The sequence below is a fragment of the Hyperolius riggenbachi genome, chromosome 1 (genome assembly GCF_040937935.1).
Source record: "Hyperolius riggenbachi isolate aHypRig1 chromosome 1, aHypRig1.pri, whole genome shotgun sequence".
NCBI classification, from domain to species: Eukaryota; Metazoa; Chordata; class Amphibia; order Anura; family Hyperoliidae; genus Hyperolius; species Hyperolius riggenbachi.
The window spans coordinates 371237536-371249829 of NC_090646.1; the positions used below are offsets into that span (position 1 = coordinate 371237536).

Genomic DNA, 12294 nt, shown 5'->3' on the forward strand with positions numbered 1-12294 from the left:
ATCATATACAGTATACATATGCACCGTGCGCAAAGATCAACGCATTTGCTGTGCGTGGTGCAGTGCGCAATGTAGCTTTGTGCATCTTTTAGTGTGCACAAAGCTACTTAAGGGGCACTAACCTCAGATAAGGCACACTAACCTCAGATAAGGCACACTAACCTCAGATAAGGTTAGCGCTGTAGTTTGTGCCCACTAAGTGATATGACACACTAACCGGCTTAGTGCCGGTTAGTGAATCAAGGCCATAATGTGTCTCCATAAGAAGAAAGCCACAAGTGGAAAAAATGAACTTGCTGAGTAATTTTTAAGTGCATGTAAAATTGCATTGGAAACCTCACACCAAAGCAACTAAAAAATGTGATTCAAATAGCTTTGCAACCTGCCTCAACAATAATTTTTATAACATATCAAAGTCATTTGTGATTGCCACATTTCTGTTGCAATCGCCAGATAAAAGTGCTGATTGCCGTATTTATGAAGGTGTGATCATGCTGATCAGCACTTTAGGCGGCTTTCACAGTATACCTGTTGTCTGGTAAATGTACAGCATGCTGCATGATATTCCAATGGAGATCACTGCACCACTAATGAGCCGATGTGAACATACCATTGAAATATAATCAGATTGCAATCAATCTGATCACATTTCATTAACCTCCCTGGCGTTCAGTTTCTGCTGGATTTCGGTGCAAAAAGTGATCCAGCTAATTTTCATAGCATTTTTTCCTGTAACTTACCAAAATGTGTCAAGCTAGGGTCTAGTATACATTTTGAGCATAATAAAAGCTCAGGTTTGGCCAAGAGACAAATCTCTCTGATGAAATCTGATTAGACAGAGACCTGTCGGCTGCTCATACACCGCAGGCTGATTCCTGATCGATTTCAGAACGAATCTCTTGGGAATTGGCAGTGTCCGCTGCCGCACAGTGCATAAATGTGCTCTCCCCCTGTGTGAGTGCATTTATACATTACCTGTCCTGTGCCACCCACCGTGGAGTGGAATCCCCTGCCAGTTATTGTATTGGATTCAATACCCAAAAAAATAAAAAGTTTGCTGCCAGATGTTATCAACACTGATCGCTGGGGAACATCACTATCAGAGGTACACAACGAGGGATCGGCACGCCAATGGTAGGTATAAGTGCTCCCAGTATGGGTGGCCAAGTATAGGTGCCCCAGGATAGTTTAGCCAGCAAGTACAGGGTAGCCAGCCATAGGTGTTGCAGTATAGGCCAGCCAGCCAGAGGTGCCACAGAACAGGTTAGCCAATACTTGGTGCCCATTAGAGGTTAGGCAGCCATAGGTGTCCCAGTGTAGGTTAGCCATAGGTACCACAGTATATGTTAGGCAAGTTTGCATATGTGTAGCAGCGCCAAGGAAACAAAGTGGCCGATGCTGAGAGAAGAACAATGTCCAGAGTTCACAAACAGGTAAATTATATATGGTCAGTGCAGAGTCCAAAACAGAAGACTAGTCTTCAACAAAGAATAAGCGCAGGCAAATCTCCACCACAAAAAATATTGGGGTCACTTATATTGGGGTCACGGCACAGCTCTGCAATCGTGGATACCTAGAAAAAGGAAAGAGGCTTACCAGCTGGTGACAACCCACATTATAAGGTTGTATCAACGATTTGGTAGGACGTCATGAATCAACAGTCTGTCCAGGATCCACCAATTCAGCAATGATTCATCTCACGAATGGATATCAGTAAACATCATAAAAAACAAACAAACGGCAACTCTAAGTGTAAATCGTTTAATATAGAGTTTTCATAGTAAAAACAGCATAAAAAATAGCATAAAAACAAAACTTACATACGGGGCCCATGCAATGGGAACACCGAGAAAGTTGCATGTGTGTATGGGTCAGCGGTAAAGGACAGTATAAAGGTGCCACCTGTCTCTTTCCTGACCGGTTTCGCAACCTAGCGTCATCAGGGGATCCCCAATTATTAAAACCATAAGGGGTGGCAGGGTTTGTTATTTATGTTCATGTTTCTATAAAACTCAATAAGGTTTTCTTCACACTTGGAAGCAAATTGCAAGTGTGCAGTACACTCCAGATGACGTCAATGCCACCGCGAGTGGCTCTCGTTCAGGCGCAGTGGATGCCGACTTGCTGAGGTCTGCATATTGCACCGAAGGGGACCCCGGGCCACCAGCAGGAAGCGGAGCTGCAGTGATGGCACAGGATGGATTACGGGCCAGAGGAAGCCCTGGGTAAGTACAATTTTTTTACATTTTATTTCTTCCTTGGACATTCCATTTAAAGCGGATCCGAGCTGAAAAACTAGCTATAACAAGTAACTTGTCTATATATCTTATCTAAAGTTTAGATAGTTTACACAGCAAAACTAGCTGCAAACAGCTTCAACAGTTTATGATTATTTATTCCTGTGATCCAAAGAGGGCAGTCATGTTCTGTTTGTCACATTGTCACAGGCTGAGGGCTGGAGATGCTATCAGCTTGCCTGTGTGTAAATTCACTCCCCTCTCCTCCTCCCCTCTGCCTCTGAAATCTCTGGCTAGTAACCTCCTCCTGCCCAGACTGAGCTCCCATAAGCCCTTGCTACAGTGCCAAGGCACTGGAAAAGCTGTGGGTGAGGCTTGTTTAGTTTATAGCAAATTAGAGTATTAAAACAAAAAATAAGTATTTGGCTTGAGGAATGCCCTATAAACTATATGAAAGGGACACAATTATGCAATGAGTAAAAGTTTATCTCGGATCATCTTTAAGAGCAGTGTTCATCTAGTTGCATAACTATTTATTGCATCAAGCAGCACAAAGCGAGCAGCAGTGCAGGACTAGTTGACATTAAATTAGATTTCAACTGAAATCTGGACCAATATTTAATGGTGCAAGTTGGTAAAATGGGTAAACGATTGATATCAGGGAGTATTGATCGTTTATCCAATTTAATACTATATGGCCACCTTAGGGTGAGTTTAGGCTATGGGCGTTGCTGCATGTGGACAAACTGTCCATATAATTGTACAGCATGTTCACAACCCTTGCTTTGTAACAGACGTTATCCAAATGCATTGCATTTTTAGATAACAAGTGCGATAACGAGCAGATTAAATATGTTCATGCTAAAAAAATAATGCATGCAATACCATGCATGGTGTATGTTATGCCCTCATTGTAGTGCAGGGGTTACGCAACACACATAGAACCCTATTCAAATAATTTTTCTTCTCAGTTTTCCGGGGCCGAAATTGGTTGCATTATTCGGTCAGACATGTTGCAAAATGTAGGACCATCAGGTGCGCAGCGTTAACGCTGAGAAATATTGGGACGAGCGATGAACCCAACGAAAGCCCTGGCACTGTCCCCGGAATGTAAAATGTTGTGTACCCCTCCCCCCCCCCCAGGCCCGAGTGCATGCTATACATTACCTGTCCGCGGCCTCTGCTTGCTCCGGAGCTCCCTCTGCTGTCCATACACATAGGCCACGTGGTTGCCTAGTAACATGGGCGTTTGTGTGACATCTTACTAGGCAACCATGTGGGGCAGGCATGTATGAACAGTGGAGGAAATAGTAATGGGAACTCTGCCTCTTTTGGATCAGCTCTCTTTAAAGTGGATCCGAGATAGACTTTTACTCATTGCATAATTGTGTTCCTTTCATATAGTTTATAGGGCATTCCTCAAGCCAAATACTTTTTTTTTGTTTTAATACTCTAAAACTAAACAAGCCACGCCCACAGGTTCTCGAGAATGCCTTGGCACTCTGAGCCTTAGTAGCAAGGGCTCATGGGAGCTCAGTCTGGGCAGGAGGAGGAGGCGGTTACTAGCTAGAGATCTCAGAGGCAGAGAGGAGAAGAGGGGATTAAAGTTTTCACAGGCTGAGGCCTGGAGATGCAGATCAGCTTGCCTGTGTGTAATGTGACAAACAAAACATGGCCGCATTCATTGTATTACAAGAATAAATAATCATAAACTGTTGAAGCTGTTTGCAACTATAGTTGCTGTGAAAACTATCTAAACTTTAGATAAGATATATAGACAAGTTACTTGTTATAGTTAGTTTTTCATCTCGAATCCGAACAAATACATTTACCCAACAAATTGAACATAATAAGTAATTCTTTATTTAAATACCTAGCAGATTGCATAACATAAAAATGCATATGAAAATAGGAACTGAAACTATAGTTACTGCCACCTGTAACTTGGACGATAAATTTTTTCGGTACTTATCCGTTAGCCGGGCGCATCCGGCAGGTGGCGCTAATTACTATTCCCCCTCCAGGCCAACATGGATAGTAGGGAAAGATGTAACTCTGGTGGAGTTTTGTCGCCACCTAGAGGATGCGCCCGGCTAACGGATAAGTACCATTTTTTCTTACAGAGGTATATTGTTGCTGCGGAATATGTTGGCGCTATTTAAATAAAAAATAATAATATTTTGAGCATCGAGTGTTCCAGAACCTGAAAGCATATCCTTGGCTTACTATTTCAACGCTCCCATTCTATGGCGTGTTCTCTGTACATCTGCAGAAGTCACGCTCTCAATATAAATATTATTGTCATCATTACTGAATCACCTGGGATGGCGCCCCTAGCGGCACATCCTGAACGCAGTGCAGCGTATCACTTGCCATAGGGCTGGAAGTACCAGTGAGCGGCCGGTGACGTCATGCCAGTGACAGCTGAGCATTGTGGAGCGAAGCGTTCAGCTGCTGAGTTCTTTCCACAATACTTGTCCGGACAGCTGCTGAACACAAGACATCCTCAAGGACAAGCTCATCCTTCCACTCCGCTCCTTGCCTGCTCTCCAGGCTGCGCTGCTCCAGCCACTTGTTCTGCTTGTGAGGGGTAAGGGAAACTTGTTTCTGTAATATTGGTGCTATCTTACTTCAACGGCATTGTGGAATTCATGCTAAGACAGGACCATATCTGGTCAAAATATTCAGTTGTCACTAAAGGGGGACTGCGCGGCTTCTCTATAAATAGCACACGACATCCACTCTCATAGGGACAATGCATGCTTGGCTCATAATAGAAGTCACTGAGATGCTCTGCACCTAGCGTAAGTAAAGCAGAGCTCTCCTGTACCACTGTATACTGCTCTATTGTAGCTGCTTTGTTTCCAGATTTCTTATTTACTCCACTCCTCTCAGTATGATGTATCATTTTACTCACGTGAGTTTGTGTTATTAAAGGGACTGAGTTATATACACTGTCTGGTTTCTGTCTGCTGGAAATGCTTACATTCCAGTCTAGTGAACCTGAATCTTCATTGCACCTCTCTGTGTAGTAAACATATTTTGGGGGGCATATTACTTTACAGAAAACCTAAATTTTAAAACTTCATTTTGCACTGCTAAAGTAATCACATTGGCTTATGTCCACTACAATTGCCCTACTACAGCAACGTGCAGGCATCTTGAGCATCCAGCAGTAACCTTCATAGAAAGTCTTACATTTCTGTGCCTTAAAAACAAAGCCTGATTATAAAGATGGTGATCTGCTGATCCCCAGAAAAATGACATTATGCTGGAATAATTAATTTTTAGAACACTAAGCTTATGCATATAATAGTGGCAATCCTCTTAAATAATACCACATTTATAAGGGGTCGCCACTCACCTGTGGTCAACGTTTTCTGTGGCAATTGTCAAGTGATATTAAGGATCACTACATTTATAATGGGGCGCTCTACATGCTCATCACTTTATAGATAATCAGGTAGTGTTTAACCTTTTCATTGTCACGCTGCTGTGATCCCACTCTAAAACTAAACGTCTGTGGGTCAGATGCTACTACTTTTTCTAGCAAGAAGTAAAAATTGCAGGTGGCCATCCTTAGGATACGAGGCGATCGCTGCATCGCCTCGCATCCCTCCGCAGATACTTCTGGCTGTCTTCCGTACAACCGGATGCAGCGTCATGCGGCGTCCCGTCAGCGGCTATGGGGACTCGGATGCGTGCTGCGAAAAACTGCAGCATGCTATCCATAATTACCCCGCGTCGCATCACGCCAGATTGCGTAGGTCAGTTCGTATCAGTGGAAACAATTGACGTGAATTGGTTGCAGTTTCCTTGCTTTGCGATGCAGAGCGGTTTACGCATAGCAAAGCGTCTAGTGGAAACGGACCCTTAAAGATTTCAACTTGCAGTTGTATCTAAACTAATTACGATTGAATCTATGAAAAAAACCACCACACAATTGACTTTTTCCTGCTTCCGAACCTCGCTTATTGAAAGCTACGCCCTGCTTGGGACCTGTTATCCCCACCAGGGTGTAGATTTCAATTACCGCACTGCAATCTGCTGCTGATTGCGCTGCTCTCCCGCCTCTGGAGCCCACTTGCTCGGTCAGGAGCCAATTTCATTGTGATCGATGTGAGCTGTTCGACTCCTGACCGGCTCATGGAGCTTTGCTGTCATACCGACAGCAGAGAGAGTGAGCTTCAGCAACAGGAGAGCGTCGCAATCGGTAGTGACATCAGTGAGCTGCATAGTTATTTATTGTGCTATTTGTATGTTGTACCTCCGCATCATGGAATAAAGTAAGTCTTTGGATAAATATCCTCTATTTGGGTTGAGTCCTGTATGGCATATTGTTGGCTTGGACTGTATTCTGGAGGAATGATGGACCTCTCGCCTAACTAGGACTCCCCATAATATTTTCCTACACATCCCTGAGGCTAGTGGACTAATTAGTGTGTGTTGACTGCATTTTTATTTACCCAGAAGTCTCTGGTCCTTAACAAGTTCACCACTAAGAGTTTTTCCCCTTATGGACCAGAGCAATATCTGTCTATATATCTATATCTTGTTTTTTTTTCACCACCAATTAGCTACTGGAAAAATTAATTATTTCTCAGTTTTCGGCCACTATAGTTTTAAAATAAAATGTGGTACTGTGGATAAATCCCACACATTGGCCTCAATTCACTAAGCTTATCTCCTGTCTTTAACCACTTGAGGACCACAGTGTTAAACCCCCCTAAAGACCAGGCCTTTTTTTGTAAAATAGGCCACTGCAGCTTTAAGGCCAGGCTGCAGTGCCGCACAACACAAGTGATTTCCCCCCCCCCCCCCTCCCTATTCTCCCCACCAACAGAGCTCTCTGTTGGTGGGTTCAGATTACCTCCAGATGTTTTTTTTGTATGTTTATCAATATTTATTTCTTTGTTTTTTAATAAATTTTGCGTTTGTTTTTTTTAATTTTACATACTCCCCCCTTCCTCCCTCCCCCCCCCCACCAGCCAATCTCCGTGATCAGCTGTCATAGGCTTCAGCCTATGACAGCCAATCACTGCCGAGAGTCAGGAGGGGACAGCCATGTCACACGGCTGTCCCCAGTACAGCGGTGCTGTAGATCGCAGCGATGTACGGGTAATTAGACGGCTATTTTGCCATCTAACAGTCTCCTGAGCTCGGAGACTGAAGGCTCCACTCCGCCCACCAAGCAGGAGATGCGCCCGCAGCCTGCGCACGATCTCCTTCAAAACAGAGCCCCAGGACTTTACGCTGGTCTGCGTTAAGCGGTCCTGGAGCTGCCGCCGAGGCCACGCCCATCGGCATGAAGTAGTCGGCTGGTAGTTAATAACGTTTCTAGAGTTATCACCATGGTGATAAGGCATGTAGTATTCAGAAAACATTTTACCTCAGAAAAACCTAAAGTTAACTCTTCTGTCTTTAAAGGAGTAATCAGGCAGAACTACTGCGCCTGCGCAGTACGCTCCGGTCCACGTGGTGGTGATTGACAGCTCCTCTCACGCAGGCGCAGTACAGGCCGACCTCCAGGTCGGCCTGACGTCATCGCCGGGGACCGAGAGGCAGCGGCGGCGAGCGGCTCACCGCAGAGCTGCGGCGAGGGACATGCTGGGAACTTGGGGCTGGACAAAGCCCCGGGTAAGTAGCCCTTCTTTTACTTGCCAATGCCTGATAACTTAAGGTGAGAGCTCTAAAGTTAGCTCTTCAATCCTTAAAGTGAACCTCCAGACTAAAAAGCTACTCAGCAGAACTGAAAAGGCTTGGTGTTTCTTTAACAGTTTCACAGCATCAGAACTTTGATTTTCTTACCAAAGCATAATTTTTAGCTGAATTTTTAGCTGAGTTCCGCCCATCAAAGAAAACTGCCCGGGCTTTTTTTCCCTGATGCTTTGCAGAGCATGATGGGATTTCCTATGTTGTTATTCACGTTGCCTAGCAACTGGGAGGGGTGATCAGCACACAGGACAGTTGGAACTGTGTCTCATGCTCCCTGTCACCTCCTTACAACTAAAAAGATGGCTGCCCTCATAAAATCAAACATTTGCCTGTTCTTTTAAAACAGGGTGGGTAAGAGATTATATTACTTATCTATTTTAATTAACATAACTAATGTAACTTAATGACAGTATGTTTGTTTAGGCTGAAGTTCCTCTTTAAAACAACTCCAGAATTCTGAAAATAACTACAGAGGAGGTAACTTAACTACAGAGGAGGTAACTTAACTACAGAGGAGGTAACTTAAAAAGAACCAGAGACGACAGAAAAAAAGATGTTATACATACCTGGACCATCAGCCTGGATCGCTCGCAAGCCGCCATCCTCTGCTGCCTCTCTCCGCCGGTACCGGGTCCCGTCATTTCGGCCAGTCGGGCCAGTCAACGCAAGCGCAGTGCGCTCCCTCTGTACTGCGCAGGCGCATGCGTAAAGATATGGAGGAAGTCCCTGCGCTTTCGTACAATTGGCCACGTTCGCCGGAAGTGACGGGACCCGTTACTGGCGATAGAGGCAGCGGAGGACGGCGGCGTGGGAGCGATCCAGGCTTATGGGGCTGGAGGAAGCCCCAGGTATGTATAACATCTTTTTTCATTTTTTAAAGACCATTCGTCTCTGGTTCCCTTTAAGGAATGTAGAGATAAGATAACTCTCTCACTGTGTGGAGGTAAGTTTTCTCTTGCCTTATTATCTCCAGCATGATCTTAGTGAATTGAGGCCATTGTGTAAATGTTTAATATTCTAGGCTCAAAGGCCTCAATTCACTAAGATCATGCTGGAGATAATAAGGCAAGAGAAAACTTACCTCCGCACATCGATCTTGCCTTATTAAGGTGTAGAGAAAACTTTTCACAGTGAGAGAGTTATCTTATCACTTCAGGGACTCCGAGCAGTGCAGAAACTATGGAAAGATGGATATCATTTTAAAGCTCTCTTTCTCCTCTTTCCAATGATATATAAACCGCCACCCTACGCCTTTTAGTTTTTGCTATTTTCGCGATTGAAATTGCTGCGGACGCGATTTCAATCGCGAAAATAGAGAAAACTAAAAGGCGTAGGGTGACGATTTAGGTGTCGCCAAAAAGAGGAGAAAGAGAGCTTTAAAATGATATCCATCTTTCCATAGTTACTTGTATTACACAGGACGACACTTTCCCTAGTGTCAGCCGCTCCATTCAGCAGAATGGAGCTGCTGACTTTAGGAAAAAGTCGCCCTGTGTAATACAATGTAACTATGGAAAGATGGATATCATTTTAAAGCTCTCTTTCTCCTCTTTCTGGCGACACCTAAATCGTCACCCTACGCCTTTTAGTTTTCTCTATTTTCGCGATTGAAATCGTGGCCGCGGCAATTTCAATCGCGAAAATAGCGAAAACTAAAATTGCGTAGGGCGGCGGTTTATATATCATTGGAACAGGGGCGCCTCTAGCCATTTTGTCACTCCAGGCGAGAAATCCCCCCACCCCCATGGCGCCCTTCCATGAAAATAATCGTAATGTGGCAGCGTTTCACCAGGAAATAATCATAATGCGGCAGCATTTTTCATCAGAAAATTTGCAATGCGTGCAGTGTTTCACTAGAAAATACACTTAATGTAAGGCTGCAGAAGTGAGCTTACGGGCTGCAGGCCAGTGAACTATTAGACGCCGCAAGCCTGTTCACCACCTGGGGACACAACATCTGACACAACATCAGTGACCACGGTCCCCCCTGCACAGCAGTCATGATCGCCTGGTCGGCCTGGCACCCTCTACAATGGGTCAGAAGGAGGCACAAAGGGGGACAGAAGGAGTCACAGGGGGACTAAAGGAGGCACATGGGCACAGAAGGAGGCACAAAAGGGGCACAGGGGGACAGAGGAAGGCGCAGGGGACAGAGGTGGCACATGGGGACTGAGGAGGCACATGGAGACAGAGGGAGGCACAAAGGGATACAGAAGGAGGCACAGGAGGACAGAAGGAGGCAGAGTGGGACTGAAGGAGGAACAGGAGGGCAGAGGTAGCACAAGGAGACAAATAAAGGCAAAGGAGACATAAGGAGGCACAGGGGAACAGAAGGAGGCACAAAGGGCACAGAAGGAGGCAGAGATGGCACAAAGGATGAAAGAAGGATGCACAAGGCACAGAAGTGTCAGCTGCCTGCAACTTACGCTAAGCAGATGCAGCAGAAGCAAGAAATAGAACACCCACATGGGTGTGACTTAATTTTGGGTGGGGCTTAATTTGGGGGTGGGGCTTAATTCAGCAACATGGCGCCCCCCAGGACCAATGGCACTCCAGGCAATGGCCTGTACTGCCTATGCCTAGAGGCGCCCCTGCATTGGAAAGAGGAGAAAGAGAGCTTTAAAATGATATGCATCTTTCCATAGTTTCTGCACTGCTCGGAGTCCCTTTAAAGAGAAACTCTGACCAAGAATTGAACTTTATCCCAATCAGTAGCTGATACCCCCTTTTACATGAGAAATTCCTATTCACAAACAGACAATCAGGGGGCGCTGTATGGCTGATATTGTGGTGAAACCCCTCCCACAAAGAAATTCTGAGTACGTACTCCTGGCAGTTTCCTGTCTGTGAACCTTGTTGCATTGTGGGAAATGGTTGTTTACAGCTGTTTCCAACTGCCAAAAAAGCATGCAGCAGCTACATCACCTGCCCACAGTAAAAATGTCACCATGTGATAAATGTCAGACTGTAGATTAGGGATTAAAAAGATTTTATAATGGGCAAACACTGACTAAATCATTTATACATAATTATTGTAAAAATGAAGCACTTTTTTATTACATTATTTTCACTGGAGTTCCTCTTTAAGTTACCTCCTCTGTAGTTATTTTCACATGCAGTTAATTAACAGCCTGTCTTTAACTTTAGAATTCTGGAGTTATTGTAAGGATTGAAGAGTTAACTTTAGAGATCTCACCTTAAATTAAAGACAGAAGAGTTAACTTTAGGTTTGCCTGAGGTAAAATGTTTCCTGAATATGACATGCCTCATCACCATGGTGATAACGCTAGAAACTTTATTAAAGACAGGAGATAAGCTTAGTGAATTGAGGCCTATGCCATGCCTCATCACCATGGTGATAACGCTAGAAACTTTATTAAAGACAGGAGATAAGCTTAGTGAATTGAGGCCAAAATTCTAATGGTTTGAGATTTTGATCTTGCAGTTTTCTGTAAGCTGTAAGCCATAATCATCAAAATTATAACAAATAAAGGCTTGAAATATCTCACTTTGCATTTAAGGAGTTTATTTCATATATTAGTTTTGCCTTTTTTTTAAGTTGAAGTTTATTTAAATAAATGGACTTTTGCACTATATTCTAATTTTTCGAGTTTCACCTGTACATACGGCAGCCTACATATCTTGTCTCTTCCTGTTCCGTAAGCTAGCACCTATTCAGTAAGGAGTCCTTGGGCTAGACTCCCTAACACTGCCACTGCCTACTGAGCACGCCCTAATGGCTGCAGCTCAAGCACATTGAGTCCGCCTGGAGAAAAGCGCAATATAAATGATGTTTGTCTTGTCTCCATATCCCTCTCATTTCCTTAGTGCAAGGGCATATATGCAATGCACAGCAAAGTGAACCAGGATGGAAAAGATACTGCTGTAATTATGTCCCCTGATTATGCCTGAATCAGCCATGACTGCCTAGAAAAAAAATATAACATACGAGAGAAGTGGTGTAATACTGCCATTCCTGATCCCTGCTAATCTTCTGTGAAGCTCTCTGTGTCACCAGCCTTAATTGATATGCGAATACTGTGTGATGTGCCTGCTCTTACTGTATATATAGATTTAGGGACTTTCTAAAGCTACCCACTGACGTCATTAACACAAGCAAGCTCCACACACACAGGAGGCAGACATCACCTCACAAATCACTGCAAGTTTCTGTAGTGCTTGAAATGGAGAGGAAAATGTTTACATAGGACATCTATAGAGACATTTATAGTCATTTTAGCATAAGGCCTAATGTATTTTATGGACAGTTTGGATGGTACTTTAAATAAATGTCATTGATATAAAAGATGATTCACAATTCAGTGTTTGCTGAATATTTTTG

At 44.1% G+C, this 12294-nt stretch overlaps 1 protein-coding gene across 1 annotated transcript in view; it reads left to right on the forward strand.

Moving 5' to 3' along the window:
- Positions 1 to 4716: 4716 nt before the first annotated feature.
- Positions 4717 to 12294, forward strand: part of TMOD1 (tropomodulin 1) — a 101550-nt gene continuing 93972 nt past the window's right edge. Inside the window, exon 1 of the mRNA XM_068271337.1 lies at positions 4717 to 4827. The gene's annotated coding sequence lies outside the window, so the exon portion shown is untranslated. The remainder of the gene's footprint in view (positions 4828 to 12294) is intronic.